Raw genomic sequence first — 17,544 nt, forward strand, 5'->3', positions numbered from 1 at the left:
TCCATGGTGTTATGTCATGATAAAGGGCATAAATTGACAATAAATTGTAACAAACACCAATTAAACGGGAACTTATAATGGTAGATTGGTAGGTAATAGTATGTGTAAATGTGCAATACGCTTATGGTCATTTGATACGAGGGATTAGAGATAATAAGGATATGACTTATGTTTTAATAGGAATAAAAAATATCATAACTGTTTATGCCAAATTTCGTATGGACGACCTTTGGTTGGGACATAGACGACTAGATTAAATAAAGTAAGTAAATGACAAGAAATAAAGGGCAGAAAATAATGAGAGACGAGACAAGAGAAGGTGACGCGGAAAACCCGAAAGGGATAAAAACCGCGGGTGGCAATGAGTCCACCAATCCACTATGTTGTTGGCGTGAAAAGCCTTGTTGAGTACAAATACAAAGTATATATGCGTATACGTAAATATAGCTAATGTCAATGCTTAAGTAGAATACAAGATCATAAGTGGATGAGGATTATCGGAGAAGGTTATTGGTAATGGACGACTGATGTTTCCAAGGTTTGCTTCGTCGCGGATGGTACTTCGTGGAGGAAAATATATTATGGGAAAGTGTATTATTTGAGAGATAGATCAGGTGAATATCATTAGGAATAGGTAGTGGAAAGTCTAGGTGGAGCCTAGGGGAAGTAGATTTGCTATTCTCTTGTTGTTGTAGGGATGGGCTACGGGCATTACAAGGTAATGCAGTAGCTAGTTTAGCTTTTAGGAGATAGTTTGGCAGAGGAAGTAGATAGATGATTGTAAGGGTTTTTCCGTCTCTCTTCATTGTAGATTGGTGGTGTTTTTATAGTGCTAGGTCAAGCATAGAAGACATAATAATGCTGTTAGTTGTCCCTTGAAACTCTCAACCGATCCCTTGATTTCCTCTAACTGTTTGTTTGACCCTTGCTAGCTTCCTTGACCTTGTCCAACAAGCACGACGTGGAGATAACGACTCCTTGAATGTAGGAACCGACTGCAACACGCGTGATACAAAACGACCCGTAACAGTAGCCCCCATTTTTCTAATTGCAGCGAGCTGGAAGTTAGGAAAATAATCTTCAAAGTCTGTCACCACGTTCATTTGCTGTCGACGCTAATCTGTCACTGTCTTCGGTCTGTCCGTCGTCTTCCGTACTTAATCTTGATCAATGACGTCGCCACCCGGTGTCACCCATGATCTCCAACAACACTTGATCGTCGTACAAACATTGATGTTTTCATGTCGACGTCGACGTCACCAACTTTGATGTAAACCTGGCATCTTATGAAAGAATCGTCTTTCTTAACGAACATAAGAGAACATAATGTATTTCTTAAGAAACTTGCGCGAAAATATGTTGAGACACAACGTTAGTTAGGTATATGGCGTCATGGCCAACTTTTGTATCTTAGTTTGTCGTCTGACGTTTACATGCGCCATGGCCAATTGTCGTGTCTTAGTCTGTCGTCTGATGTTTACATGCGTCATGGCCAACTGTTGTATCTTAGTCTGTCGTCTGATATTTACGAGCGTCATGGCCGACTGTTGTATCTTAGTCGGTCGATTGATGTTTACTGGCGTCATGCCCAACTGTTGTATCTTAGTCGGTCGTTTGATGTTTACAGGCGTAATGGCCAACTGTTGTATCTTAGTCGGTCGTTTGACGTTTACAAGCGTCATGGCCAACTGTTGTATCTTAGTCGGTCGTCTGATGTTTACAAACGTGCCTCTATTGTCGTTGTTGTGTGACATCCATCGTATGCAGGCGATATAAGCCTCTTCGTTTGTTCGTAGTCATGCGAAGAATTTGGAGAAGGAAGTTGCGTCGAGTGGGCACAAGGTAGAATTATTTTAGTCGGAAGTAATGTCGTGTGAGGGTAGGTAGCAGGCGACTAAGTTGAAGTTACAGGTGAATGAAGTGGATGGTTTGAAGCAGCCATATGACGACCGCAAGAAGAGTCGAAGGCTTGCGAGGTTTCCTATAACACGAGGACAGGGGATAAGACGTGTAGATGGTGCAGTTTATGGAAGGAGACTTTGTTAGGTTATGATTCATATGACATTACATAGATCATGCGGAAACAACCATTAACCCAGGAAACATATTATTTACACATAATCATTTAGCATAGTTTAGATGCATACTCTTTGTTGCGTGCCTTCCCTAGCTGCGCCCGAACCGAACAAGAACAAGTCTTTTAGGACTCCAAGTGTCGTCCCTCCGTAGAAAGTCCACAGCACGTCCGGATCCGCCTTAAGATTGACCAACTAGAATCGCCCTTAAGGTACTCAGAAAATTCGGCACTTTTGGGGCAAGATGGGTGTTTGAATTTTCTCTCAAAAAACTCACTTTTGAATACTTTGAAACTTGTGTATAAATTATGACCCCTAGGCCTTTATTTATAGAGTTATGGAAAAGGAATCGTAATCCTAGTAGGATGCGAATTAATTGGAATTAGAATTCTACATGAATTCTACTTAATCAATTTATCCAATAGGAATAGACATTTAATCATACACTGACTCTTGCAGATTCAGGAATCTCGCATGAGCTCAAACTCACACACACACGGCAGCCACAAGGGCTGCCCACGCATGCGAGCAGCAGCCCACGCAGCGCGGCCCACGCATGCGTGGCCTTGTGCGCGCTGGGCTGTGACGTGCGTGCTTGCTGGGCGATGGCCTGGCTTCGTGCTGGGCCTTCGTCCGGCAGGCCTCGTCCGATGCTAATTCGTACGATACGCTTCCGATTAAAATTCCATTTCCGGAATCTATTTCCGATACGAACAATATTCAATATTTCCGATTCCGGAATTAATTTCCGTTTCGAACAAATATTTAATATTTCCGTTTCCGGAATTATTTTCCGATTCCGGTAATATTTCCGATTCTGACAATATTTCCGTTTCCGGCAATATTTCCGATTCTGGTAATATTTCCATTTCCAACAATATTTTCCGATACGTACCATGTTTCCGTTTCCGGCAACATCTACGACTTGGATAATATTCATATTTCCGATACGATCCATATTTCCGTTTCCGGCAATATCATCGTTTCCGGAGTATTCATTTCTTGCCTGTGACGATCTTAGCTCCCACTGAAACCAAGATCCGTCGGTTCCGAATATTCATAGATGGAGTATTTAATGCCATTAAATACTTGATCCGTTTACGTACTATTTGTGTGACCCTACGGGTTCAGTCAAGAGTAAGCTGTGGATTAATATCATTAATTCCACTTGAACTGAAGCGGCCTCTAGCTAGGCATTCAGCTCACTTGATCTCACTGAATTATTAACTTGTTAATTAATACTGAACCGCATTTATTAGACTTAACATAGAATGCATACTTGGACCAAGGGCATTATTTCCTTCAGTCTCCCACTTGTCCTTAGGGACAAGTGTGCATTTCCTAATTCCTTTGTCGCTCGATGCTTGCTCTTGAACATAAGGTAAGAGTTGTCATCCTTATTATGTCCAGAGGTGTTCCTCGGTTTCAGAGTTCAACTGATCAAATAAACAGATAATCATAGCCTATGATTCATCCGAGCACGGCCATGCATTTCACAGTTTCTAGCTCTCCGAGTGGCCTTGTACAACTTTTAAGCATCTCATCCCGATTTATGGGAGGACAATCCCAATCTTGCGATCTTGAGATTAGACTTCGTTTGATAGGTGATTACCTGAGCGTTGCCTTTATAGCCTCCTTTTACGGTGCGACGGTTGGTCAACGTCAAAGCAACCAGTTCTCAAACAAGTAATCTCAAATCACTCAGGTATTGAGGATTTAGTGTCTAATAATTTAATGAAATTTACTTATGACAGACTTTCATCTCTTACAGTAAAGTTTCATAGGTCTTGTCCGATACTAGTCTTCCCAAAGTAAGTATCTATGCAAATGATTATGACATTGCCATGTCCACATAGTTCAAGAAACAGAACTACTAGTCATCTTGCATTCTAATCGTCTAACGTTTTCTATGCGTCCAATTTTATAGAAAACTCCGACTAGGGACCATTTTCAACCTTTGACATTCAAGTTCACTTGATAGACATTTCTTAGTCACAGGACTGGTCCTGACAGTCTATCTTGAATATATCGTCAAGTTGAAGGGACTCATCATTTAATAAACCACAAATTAAATGGAAAAATGAATTCCTTTCATTTATTGTGAATGATTAACCAATAATGTTTTACAAAGATTTAAACTCTAAAACTTTAAAACATTAAACAGAGACATCAAAGCCATTCTCCAATATGCTTGATTCCCATAGCTGCAGTGTGCGAGTTGTGCTTCGCTTGCGGCAGAGGTTTAGTTAATGGATCTGATATGTTGTCATCAGTTCCAATTTTGCTTATCTCGACTTCTTTTCTTTCAACGAACTCTCGTAGAAGGTGAAATCTACGAAGTACATGCTTGACTCTCTGGTGGTGTCTAGGCTCTTTTGCCTGTGCAATAGCTCCGTTATTATCACAATACAGGGCTATTGGTCCTTTAATGGAGGGGACTACACCAAGTTCTCCTATGAACTTCCTTAGCCATATAGCTTCCTTTGCTGCTTCATGTGCAGCAATGTACTCCGCTTCAGTTGTAGAATCCGCAATGGTGCTTTGCTTAGCACTTTTCCAGCTTACTGCTCCTCCGTTGAGGCAGAAGACAAACCCAGACTGTGATCTGAAATCATCTTTGTCGGTTTGGAAACTTGCGTCCGTATAGCCTTTAACAATTAATTCATCATCTCCACCATAGACCAGGAAGTCATCTTTGTGCCTTTTCAGGTACTTCAGAATATTCTTGGCAGCAGTCCAATGCGCCTCTCCTGGGTCTGACTGGTATCTGCTCGTAGCACTGAGTGCGTACGCAACATCCGGGCGTGTACATATCATAGCATACATTATTGAACCAATCAATGATGCATATGGAATCCCATTCATTCGTCTACGCTCATCAAGTGTTTTTGGGCACTGAGTCTTGCTTAGAGTCATTCCATGAGACATGGGTAGGTAGCCTCGCTTGGAGTCCGCCATCTTGAACCTATCAAGCACCTTATTGATATAAGTGCTTTGACTAAGTCCAATCATCTTTTTAGATCTATCTCTGTAAATCTTGATGCCCAATATGTACTGTGCTTCTCCTAGATCCTTCATCGAAAAACATTTCCCAAGCCAAATCTTGACAGAGTTCAACATAGGAATGTCATTTCCGATAAGCAATATGTCGTCGACATATAATACTAGGAAAGCAATTTTGCTCCCACTGACCTTCTTGTATACACAAGATTCGTCCGCGTTCTTGATGAAACCAAAGTCACTGACTGCTTCATCAAAACGTATATTCCAGCTCCTGGATGCCTGCTTCAATCCGTAGATTGACTTTTTTAGCTTGCATACCTTTTTAGCATTCTTTGGATCCTCAAAACCTTCAGGCTGTGTCATAAACACAGTTTCTGTTAAAACGCCGTTTAAGAAAGCAGTTTTGACATCCATCTGCCATATTTCGTAATCGTAATATGCAGCGATTGCTAACATTATTCGAATAGACTTTAGCATTGCAACTGGTGAAAAGGTTTCATCGTAATCCACACCGTGGACTTGCCTGTAACCTTTCGCAACCAATCTAGCTTTGAAAACTTCAAGTTTCCCATCCTTGTCCTTTTTCAGTTTGAAAACCCATTTGCTTCCAATGGCTTGGTAGCCATCTGGCAAATCGACCAAATCCCATACTTGGTTTTCAGACATGGAGTCTAATTCAGATTGCATGGCTTCTTGCCATTGCTTGGAGCTAGGGCTCGTCATAGCTTGCTTGTAAGTCGCAGGTTCATCACTTTCAAGTAATAGAACGTCATAGCTCTCGTTCGTCAAAATACCTAAGTACCTTTCCGGTTGAGATCTATATCTTTGCGATCTACGCGGGGTAACATTTCTAGATTGACCATGATTCTCACCAGATTCTTCTAAAGGTCTCTGAGTTTCATCCTGAATGTCATCTTGAGCATTCTCTAGAGTTTGTTGTTCGACTCGAATTTCTTCGAGGTCTACTTTTCTCCCACTTGTCATTTTGGAAATGTGATCCTTCTCCAAAAAGACACCATCTCGAGCAACAAACACTTTGTTCTCAGATGTATTGTAGAAGTAATACCCCTTTGTTTCCTTTGGATAGCCCACAAGGATACATTTGTCAGATTTTGGATGAAGTTTGTCTGAAATTAATCGTTTGACGTAAACTTCACATCCCCAAATCTTAAGAAAAGACACATTTGGAGGCTTTCCAAACCATAATTCGTATGGAGTCTTTTCGACAGCTTTAGACGGAGCTCTATTTATAGTGAGTGCAGCTGTATTTAGTGCATGTCCCCAAAATTCTAATGGAAGTTCGGCCTGACCCATCATTGACCTGACCATGTCTAGCAAGGTTCTGTTCCTCCGTTCTGACACACCGTTCCATTGTGGTGTTCCAGGAGGAGTCAATTCTGATAGAATTCCACATTCTTTCAGATGGTCATCAAATTCATAGCTCAGATATTCACCGCCTCTATCAGACCGCAGTGCCTTAATCTTCTTGCCTAATTGATTCTCTACTTCACTCTGAAATTCCTTGAATTTGTCAAAGGATTCAGACTTATGCTTCATTAGGTAGACATAACCATACCTACTGAAGTCATCAGTGAAAGTGATAAAGTAGCTGAAACCACCTCTAGCATTTGTACTCATTGGTCCACATACATCTGTATGGATTAAACCCAATAGTTCATTTGCTCTTTCTCCAACTTTAGAGAAAGGTTGCTTTGTCATTTTGCCAAGTAAACATGATTCGCATTTACCATAATCCTCTAAGTCAAATGATTCTAGAATTCCTTCCCTTTGAAGTCTTTCTAAGCGTTTCAAGTTTATATGGCCTAATCGACAATGCCACAGATAGGTGAGATCTGAATCATCCTTTTTGGCCTTTTTGGTATTTATGTTATATACTTGTTTGTCGTGATCTAATAAATAAAGTCCATTGACTAATCTAGCAGATCCATAAAACATCTCTTTAAAATAAAACGAACAACTATTGTCTTTTATTATAAAGGAAAATCCCTTAGCATCTAAGCAAGAAACTGAAATGATGTTTTTAGTAAGACTTGGAACATGGAAACATTCTTCCAGTTCCAAAACTAGCCCGGAGGGCAACGACAAATAGTATGTTCCTACAGCTAATGCAGCAATCCGTGCTCCATTTCCCACTCGTAGGTCGACTTCACCCTTGCTTAACTTTCTACTTCTTCTTAGTCCCTGTGGATTGGAACATAAGTGTGAGCCACAACCTGTATCTAATACCCAAGAAGTTGAATTAGCAAGTATACAGTCTATAACGAAAATACCTGAAGATGGAACGACTGTTCCGTTCTTCTGATCTTCCTTTAGCTTCAAGCAATCTCTCTTCCAATGCCCCTTCTTCTTGCAGTAGAAGCATTCGGATTCAGAAGTGGGTTGACTGACCTTCCTCTTTGCAGATTTGGCGCCAGTTTGCTTAGTTGGGCTGGCCTTGTTGCCACCTTTCTTAGCATTCCTCTTCTTTCCAGATTTCTTGAACTTGCCCCCACGCACCATAAGCACATCCTGCTTATCACTTTTGAGCGTCTTTTCAGCGGTCTTCAGCATACCGTGAAGCTCAGTGAGCGTTTTGTCCAGACTATTCATACTGTAGTTCAGTTTGAACTGATCATACCCGCTATGAAGAGAATGGAGGATGGTGTCTATAGCCATTTCCTGAGAAAATTGCTGATCCAGCCGACTCATATTCTCAATGAGTCCAATCATTTTGAGAACATGTGGACTTACGGGCTCGCCTTTCTTAAGCTTGGTCTCAAGAATTTGCCTATGAGTCTCGAATCTTTCGACTCGAGCCAGATCTTGGAACATGTTCTTCAACTCACTGATGATTGTGAAAGCATCTGAGTTGATGAACGTTTTCTGCAGATCCGCACTCATGGTGGCGAGCATTAGACATTTCACATCCTTGTTGGCATCAATCCAACGATTGAGGGCTGCCTGAGTGATCCCGTCGCCTGGAGCTTCGGGCATCGCCTCATCTAGGACATACTCCTTTTCTTCCTGCATAAGAACTATTTGCAAGTTCCTTTGCCAGTCAAGGAAGTTTTTCCCGTTCAACTTCTCCTTTTCGAGAATTGATCGAATGTTGAATGAATTGTTGTTTGCCATATTAAAAACTACAATTGAAAAGAATAAACAAATAAATAACCATTCACAGTTTCTCTTAATAAACTTAAATTCTAGCATTCATGCATAATTCAATGTTTATTAAGCATTTTATTCAAGTTATGTGTTCCGGCAGGTGTGAATAAAATGATTCCAAGATCCTAAAATCATTGAAGAACTAAGCACAGTTTGTCGACTTAATCCTAGAACATCTTAGGTAAGCAAAAGCCTTTTGCTAATAGTCTAGAAACTATTCTTGGTTGATAGGTACGTCTAAGAACTTATTAGGTAAACCTATCGAATTTGCCACGACATAAAAGGACTCCTTACTTATATCGTTGAGTTTCACCAAAACTAACATGTACTCACAATTATTTGTGTACCTTGCCCCTTTAGGACCAATAAGTAACACCTCGCTGAGCGAAAACTATTACTAGATTGATGTAAAGGATATCCAAGCAAGTGTATATTTTGGCATGGCACCTTTTAACTCAATTTTTAAGTTTGGAACTTAAGGCTCTTACTATGTTGGTTAGATTTTAAGTGAACTAAAATCCTTAATCATGCAACATAATCAAGCTTTTGATCTCATGCATTTTAAGACATATTTAAAGCAATAAATAACTTAAAACATGCATAAGATATTTGTGATCTAGTATGGCCCGACTTCATCTTGAAGCTTTGACTTCAAAGTCCGTCTTGAAAATCTCCGTGGGAGGCACCATTTTCTTCAAATAGGATAAGTTATAACTAATTACAACTATTTGATGGTACGCAGACCATATTTGAATTGAAAAACAACTTTGGTACTTTAGACCAATTACATTCAAATTAATGGTACGCAGACCATATTTTCTATCCTATTTGGGCCATACTAGTCACTTCATAACCTGCAAAACAGTACATATACAATATATACCATTCACCCATTCATTATCATGAATGGCCCACATAGCTGGTTAGTTAAACACATTATGCATCACGTAAACATTTGCAGCAATTAATCAAGGGCACCAATAATCTACCAATTATTCAGTCCTTATTAATTCTAATCGAGTTGTTTTAACCTTAAGGATTTGTAGACCTAATCAAGAGTTTATGACTAAAAGCACTCCCACTCAAACCAATAAATTCATATGCTTTACTAATTTTAAACATAAAATTGTATTTCTAGTCTAACCGGAAACATACAAATTTAATTAAAATTTAAAGCTCATATAAATTTATAATTGAATCCAAAAATTTAATTTTAATTTCAGTCACATTTAAATTAATTTATGATTTTAATTTTAGTAAAATAATTAGAATAAATGCCATTTATTATAATTATAATATTCAAAATTAAAATCCAAGAAATTAATTCAAATTATTAATTTTAAAATCAATTAAAAATTACGTGAACTGAAATTTTCAAATTAAACATTCAAAACGATCTAATCGTAACGCAAACACCCTACGCGTTGCACGCCCATGGGCTGTACGCACACAGCCATTGCTGGCCATGTGCGCGCAGCCCATGCGCTCGTTGCATAGCTGCTGCTGTCCCATACGCAAGCCTCCGCACAGCGCCCACCGCACGCGAGCTATCGCTCGCAGCGCGCGCGCGTTACCGCGCTCGCTGGTGCGCGAGATCGCTCGCTGGTGCGCGCGAGCCATCGCTCGCTGGGGCGCTGCATCGCTCGCTGGCGCGCGAGATCGCGCGCTGGCGCGCGAGATCGCTCGCTGGTGCGCGCGAGCCATCGCTCGCTGGGGCGCTGCATCGCTCGCTGGGGCGCTGCATCGCTCGCTGGCGCGCGAGCCATCGCTCGCTGGGGCGCTGCATCGCTCGCTGGCGCGCGAGATCGCTCGCTGGTGCGCGCGAGTGATGCTGGGCGCAGCGCTCGTGGCACGCGAGCTTGCGCTCGCTGCGCACGAGGCTGCGCGCTGTTGTGCGAGGCAGCGCGCGCTGTGGCGCAGCTCGCTTGCTGCCCACACGCGACTGCCTTGGCTCGCCCCTCGCCCATGCCCATACGTTCATTGCTCGTGGCACACGACACAAGGCAGGGCTGCTGCCTTGTGCTCGTGCACTACGGCCTTGCTCATTGCATTCGTGCCGCACGGGCGACGAGCTCCCTTGCTCGTCGTCGCATGCCCGCATTATACAACACTCCTTAAGGGTAACACGAAGCGTCCATTGCTTCGCGCGTGCAAGTTATTTGAACGAATCGCATAAAATTTAAAATTTATATTTAAAATTAATGACAAATTAATAAATAATATTAATTTCATAATTTTAGGGCGAAAAATCGAAAATTTATTATCCAATTGATTTCCGATTGATATGGATTCAAGTCTAGGTCATAAAAATTTAAAATTTATCGTAAATTTACAATTTTTATGGTGGTTTTTAATCATAGGTTTCTAATTAAATTACAATTAATTATGAAAATCAAATTAATTCTAAATTATTCTAATTTTCAACAAATTAATCATAATTACAAATTAGATTGCATAATTGACAAGACTAGGCATTCAAACTTGTTAAACATATGCTGTAGGTCAATCAAAAATTCAAGATTTATCAACAAGAATCGCAAATATTTAATTTAACATCTTAAATTTACGAAATTTTGCATTCGAAAAACTAAAACCTTCGAAAAGTCATAGTTAGGCTTCGAATTTGAGAATTCTGGGTTCGGCAGAAAAATACTATTTTTGTCAAAATTTTAGAATGCCTTTTACATGCGGAATTGACACAAAAATCACTCAATTCGGATGAGTAATGAAGAAACTGCCGAAAAACTGCGTACGTATAATTAAATAAACGCAATTTGCAACTAATTAACAATTACGAAAATTAATCACCCCTTTTAATTCTTGCAAATTTGTAATATTTAACCATGTTCATGCAATTTAGATTATGAAAATAATAAGGGGCTCGTGATACCACTGTTAGGTTATGATTCATATGACATTACATAGATCATGCGGAAACAACCATTAACCCAGGAAACATATTATTTACACATAATCATTTAGCATAGTTTAGATGCATACTCTTTGTTGCGTGCCTTCCCTAGCTGCGCCCGAACCGAACAAGAACAAGTCTTTTAGGACTCCAAGTGTCGTCCCTCCGTAGAAAGTCCACAGCACGTCCGGATCCGCCTTAAGATTGACCAACTAGAATCGCCCTTAAGGTACTCAGAAAATTCGGCACTTTTGGGGCAAGATGGGTGTTTGAATTTTCTCTCAAAAAACTCACTTTTGAATACTTTGAAACTTGTGTATAAATTATGACCCCTAGGCCTTTATTTATAGAGTTATGGAAAAGGAATCGTAATCCTAGTAGGATGCGAATTAATTGGAATTAGAATTCTACATGAATTCTACTTAATCAATTTATCCAATAGGAATAGACATTTAATCATACACTGACTCTTGCAGATTCAGGAATCTCGCATGAGCTCAAACTCACACACACACGGCAGCCACAAGGGCTGCCCACGCATGCGAGCAGCAGCCCACGCAGCGCGGCCCACGCATGCGTGGCCTTGTGCGCGCTGGGCTGTGACGTGCGTGCTTGCTGGGCGATGGCCTGGCTTCGTGCTGGGCCTTCGTCCGGCAGGCCTCGTCCGATGCTAATTCGTACGATACGCTTCCGATTAAAATTCCATTTCCGGAATCTATTTCCGATACGAACAATATTCAATATTTCCGATTCCGGAATTAATTTCCGTTTCGAACAAATATTTAATATTTCCGTTTCCGGAATTATTTTCCGATTCCGGTAATATTTCCGATTCTGACAATATTTCCGTTTCCGGCAATATTTCCGATTCTGGTAATATTTCCATTTCCAACAATATTTTCCGATACGTACCATGTTTCCGTTTCCGGCAACATCTACGACTTGGATAATATTCATATTTCCGATACGATCCATATTTCCGTTTCCGGCAATATCATCGTTTCCGGAGTATTCATTTCTTGCCTGTGACGATCTTAGCTCCCACTGAAACCAAGATCCGTCGGTTCCGAATATTCATAGATGGAGTATTTAATGCCATTAAATACTTGATCCGTTTACGTACTATTTGTGTGACCCTACGGGTTCAGTCAAGAGTAAGCTGTGGATTAATATCATTAATTCCACTTGAACTGAAGCGGCCTCTAGCTAGGCATTCAGCTCACTTGATCTCACTGAATTATTAACTTGTTAATTAATACTGAACCGCATTTATTAGACTTAACATAGAATGCATACTTGGACCAAGGGCATTATTTCCTTCAGACTTTAGCCTATGGGATATTCAGAACATCAGTTTAAGTAGGTTTCAAGCATTCCGGGTTGGCTTAGTTTGTCGTAAGTGTTGAGGGGGAAAGACGCGTGTTTTTCTATTTTGTATTTGGAGATTAGTTAGGCATCTGGATAAGTGTCGGGGTGCATACATGTTGTTAGCTTAAAATGTTGTTTACGATGCCTCTGTTGTTCGTTGTGGAATAGATGTCACCTGTGAGGTACTCGAAAAACTAAGTTATGTGCACATAAATAGTACCTGCGTCGTTTGTAGTGGTCGCGCTTAGATGCGACATGTCGTCGTTGGGATCCAATAAGTTCAAGGGTCATGACCATGGAGACGTTGTTGCTTGTAGTCGATAGCGTCGTTCGTTGATGTCGTCTTCTGATGATGTCGTTCATTGCTGTTGCCGTTGGTGATATCGTCAACAAGTGATCTATAGAGAATAGAAAAGGTAGAGGTGGACGTTCGCTTGATGCGATGTTAGCATTGATTTTCAAATGAATAAGATGAAACATAAATATAATATAATTGCGTTTGGAAAGATATATTCAATGCGACAAATAACGAAAACTGAAATTGAACTTTAATTGCAGTGTAGTAAAAAATGTAATAAATTAATTAACGCACGAAGTAAGTGTTAGATATTACTTAATATGGGCTTATGTAACGAAATTACGTCGTGTCGTTGACTGTCCCTTGATGACGATTCTACAATCAATAGCATTGTCCTGATGTCGTGACACCTCTCGTCGCCGATCTTGTTTTCGTTCCTGAGATCATTGTCATCGCTTGTACCATCGTCGTCACATCTGGCGTCGTACCGTCATGTTGAATGATGATGCATCGCTGGTCTTGACACTGTCCATTCCAACGTTGGTCAACTTATTGGTTGATCCTCGCAATGTGGCACAAGAAAGAACATATGGTTAATGTGAATTCCTTATACTGTCTTAAGAAGTGGACTTTTTCTTAACGTCTTTGGTAAAACCATTTGACAAACTTACATTACAATATGTCGTAAATTAAAATACATGTGAACTCTTTATAAATTACCTTTCTTGTTAATCGATTGACGTCCTATCACTTGTCGTCTTTGGGAAACCCAATGACTTTTCTTTGTCCGCCTATTTCGACATGTGATAGTAGTTGAGCCCCCAATGTTTGTACATTTGTCTTATCGTCGTACCTGTTACCAAAATCTCATGACAAGATCACCATGAAAATAAATTGTATCACATCATTAGTTAAATTTTGTAACAAGTATATTAAACTGAACAGGAGTATGTACTATCTTGCCCCCCTGTGGCAACTTTAGGAAGATATTATGACTGAAGTCGGCCACAGATATGATGACGTTCGTTTATATTTGACATCGTACATGCGTGCCAGCATGATGCAACCTCCAAACGTCCTGTCAAGTCAAATTACCTCAAAACGATTTGATAAAATGGTTTAGTCATTACAGAAATCGAGATATTCATGGTGCGATGCAATAATATATTAGTTAACTTGATGAAAGTTGAATACGAGACATATTAATACAAGAGAAAAACAACGAATGAATTGAAATGAGAAAGTGTGTAAAAAATAGTTTAGAAGTTACTCATGTGCCATCATGGTCATTGATGATGATTATTCGACATTCCGATCTCCTTAGCTTTCTCGGTAGTTTGGTGGCGTCGTGTCATCGGTCATTGCCGTCTCGTGGCGTTGGGGCATACCGTCATGATCAAGGTAATCTGTTGCCATTAATATACATACTAACGTGTATAGTCGCGGCATGTCGTTAGCGAATGAAAAATAGTTATCACGGAAGATATGTGAGAAAATTTCAACATGCATGAGGTGTTAGTTTATAAAATTTTGACGTCACTAATTAACATAAATGAATTGAGTCACTCATACCATTCGATTGTGTTGATGACCCTCACGATCTGCGATGTACATGGCAGCGACAATACGTATCTATTATAAATAAAAGATAACTTACTTCGAAAGTATGTTCGTACCTTTAGGTCCCATTGAAATTCATGTATCAACGATCTGTTGGCGAACTTACGAAGAAATATATTGTTAAAATAAAGATATTAGATAATTACTTCTACGTACCATTTAACTCCAAGAAACTTCTTGTCGTCATGGGGGTAACCGTAATGGTCACGCCCTGCTGTCGTGACTTGCTGTCGTGGCGTCATGTTGTGCCGTCGGGACCTCATGTCATGTTGTGACCTCGTGTAACACTATCACCAAAGAAATTAAAAAATGTTAGATATTTATTTCTATGTGTCATGCTTTACGCCAAATGATGTCTTATCTTCTTGTGTGGCTAATCACGTCCTGCTGTCGTGACATGTTGTCGTAACAACGCGTTATGATGCGCTGATGAAGAACTTGGTGATGAGGACATGTGGAAAGGACACAACGTTGGGTTTATGATGTCAAGTGGTTTGATGTTGGTGGGGGGTGAAAATATGATGACATGGAAAGTGTGATGGCGAAGGGTTAATTTTTTGAGAGGTGATTGTGTTGTAGGCTTGGCAATGTTAATTTGGGAAGTCACTTCGAGGTGTTACGTTTTTTGGGTCCGGTTGTGTGAGTAGTTATTTGATGCCGAGCCCCCGATGTCACGTACCTGGATAGCATCTTGTTCACAACCACATTGCCATATGAAAAGTTTATTCTTAACTAAACTTGAAATCATAACAATCGACATGCATCAACATGGTAATAATAATTCAGATACTTTTGAAAATTAAATCGCATCAAAAATTGAAGGAAATAATGCCCTTGGTCCAAATATGCATTCAATGTTAAGTCTAATAAATGCGGTTCAGTATTAATTAACAAGTTAATAATTCAGTGAGATCAAGTGAGCTGAATGCCTAGCTAGAGGCCGCTTCAGTTCAAGTGGAATTAATGATATTAATCCACAGCTTACTCTTGACTGAACCCGTAGGGTCACACAAATAGTACGTAAACGGATCAAGTATTTAATGGCATTAAATACTCCATCTATGGATATTCGGAATCGACGGATCTTGGTTTCAGTGGGAGCTGAGATCGTCACAGGCAAGAAATGAATATTCCGGAAACGATGATATTGCCGGAAACGGAAATATGGATCGTATCGGAAATATAAATATTATCCAAGTCGTAGATGTTTCCGGAAACGGAAACATGGTACGTATCGGAAAATATTATCGGAAATGGAAATATTGCCGGAATCGGAAATATTGCCGGAAACGGAAATATTGTCAGAATCGGAAATATTATTGGAATCGGAAAATAATTCCGGAAACGGAAATATTAAATATTTGTTCGAAACGGAAATTGATTCCGGAATCGGAAATATTGAATATTGTTCGTATCGGAAATGAATTCCGGAATCGGGAAATTAATCGGAAGCGTATCGTACGAATTAGCATCGGACGAGGCCTGCTAGACGAAGGCCCAGCACGAAGCCGGGCCATCGCCCAGCAAGCCAGCGCGCCACAAACGCACCAGCCAAGGCTGCGCCAGGCCCACCGCAAGGCAGGCCCAGCGCGCGCCAAGGCTGCGGCAGCGTGTGGGCTTGCGAGCTCGCGGGCTATGCGCGCGCGCATGGCGCCCCTCGTGGGCTGCTGTGCGTGCGTGTGTGTTTGTGTGCTACTCGAATCCTAAAGCTACCGGGATTTGTCATATGATTAAATCTAATCCTAAAAGATTTAGTTTATTTAATTAGAGTCCTAGTAGGATTATAATTAAATAAATTAGTATCCTAATAGGATTCCAAATCCTTTTCCATAACTCTATAAATAGGTGCCTAGGGTCACATATTTACATTGAGTATTCAAGTATTCAAAGTGAGTTTTTGAGAACAAAATTCAATTACACAATTGCCTATAAAGTGCCGAAAATAATAGTACCTTAAGGGCGATTCTAGTTGGTCAATCTTAAGGCGGATCCGGACGTGCTGTGGACTATCTACGGAGGGACGACACTTGGAGTCCTAAAGACTTGTTCTTGTTCGGTTCGGGCGCAGCTAGGGAAGGCACGCAACAAAGAGTATGCATCTAAACTATGCTAAATGATTATGTGTAAATAATATGTTTTCCTGGCTTTATGGTTTTTCCGCATGATTTATGAATTGTCATATGTATCATAACCTAACAGTGGTATCACGAGCCTCTTATTATTTTCATAATCTAAATTGCATGAACATGGTTAAATATTACAAATTTGCAAGAATTAAAAGGGGTGATTAATTTTCGTAATTGTTAATTAATTGCAAATTGCGTTTATTTAATTATACGTACGCAGTTTTTCGGCAGTTTCTTCGTTACTCATCCAAATCGAGTGATTTTTGTGTCAATTCCACATGTAAAAGGCATTCTAAAATTTTGACAAAATAATGTTTTTCTGCCGAACCCAGAATTCTCAAATTCGAAGCCTAACTATGACTTTTCGGAGGTTTTAGTTTTCCGAATGCAAAATTTCGTAAATTTAAGATGTTAAATTAAATATTTGCGATTCTTGTTGATAAATCTTGAATTTTTGATTGACCTACTGTATATGTTTAACAAGTTTGAATGCCTAGCCTTGTTAATTATGCAATCTAATTTGTAATTATGATTAATTTGTTGAAAATTAGAATAATTTAGAATTAATTTGATTTTCATAATTAATTATAATTTAATTAGATACCTATGATTAAAAACCACCATAAAAATTGTAAATTTATGATAAATTTTAAATTTTTATGACCTAGGCTTGAATCCATGTTAATCGGAAATCAATTGAATAATAAATTTTCGATTTTTCGCCCTAAAATTATGAAATTAATATTATTTATTAATTTGTCATTAATTTTAAATATAAATTTTTTAAATTTTATGCGATTCGCTCATATAACTTGCACGCACAAAGCAATGGACGCTACGTGTTACCCTTAAGGGGTGTTGTATAGTGCGGGCATGTGACGACGAGCAAAGGAGCTCGTCGCCCATGCGGCACGAATTCAATGAGCAAGGCCATGGTGCACGAGCACAAGGCAGCAGCCCTGCCTTGTGTCGTGGGCT

Source organism: Spinacia oleracea, chromosome 2 (assembly GCF_020520425.1).
Source record: "Spinacia oleracea cultivar Varoflay chromosome 2, BTI_SOV_V1, whole genome shotgun sequence".
NCBI lineage: Eukaryota > Viridiplantae > Streptophyta > Magnoliopsida > Caryophyllales > Amaranthaceae > Spinacia > Spinacia oleracea.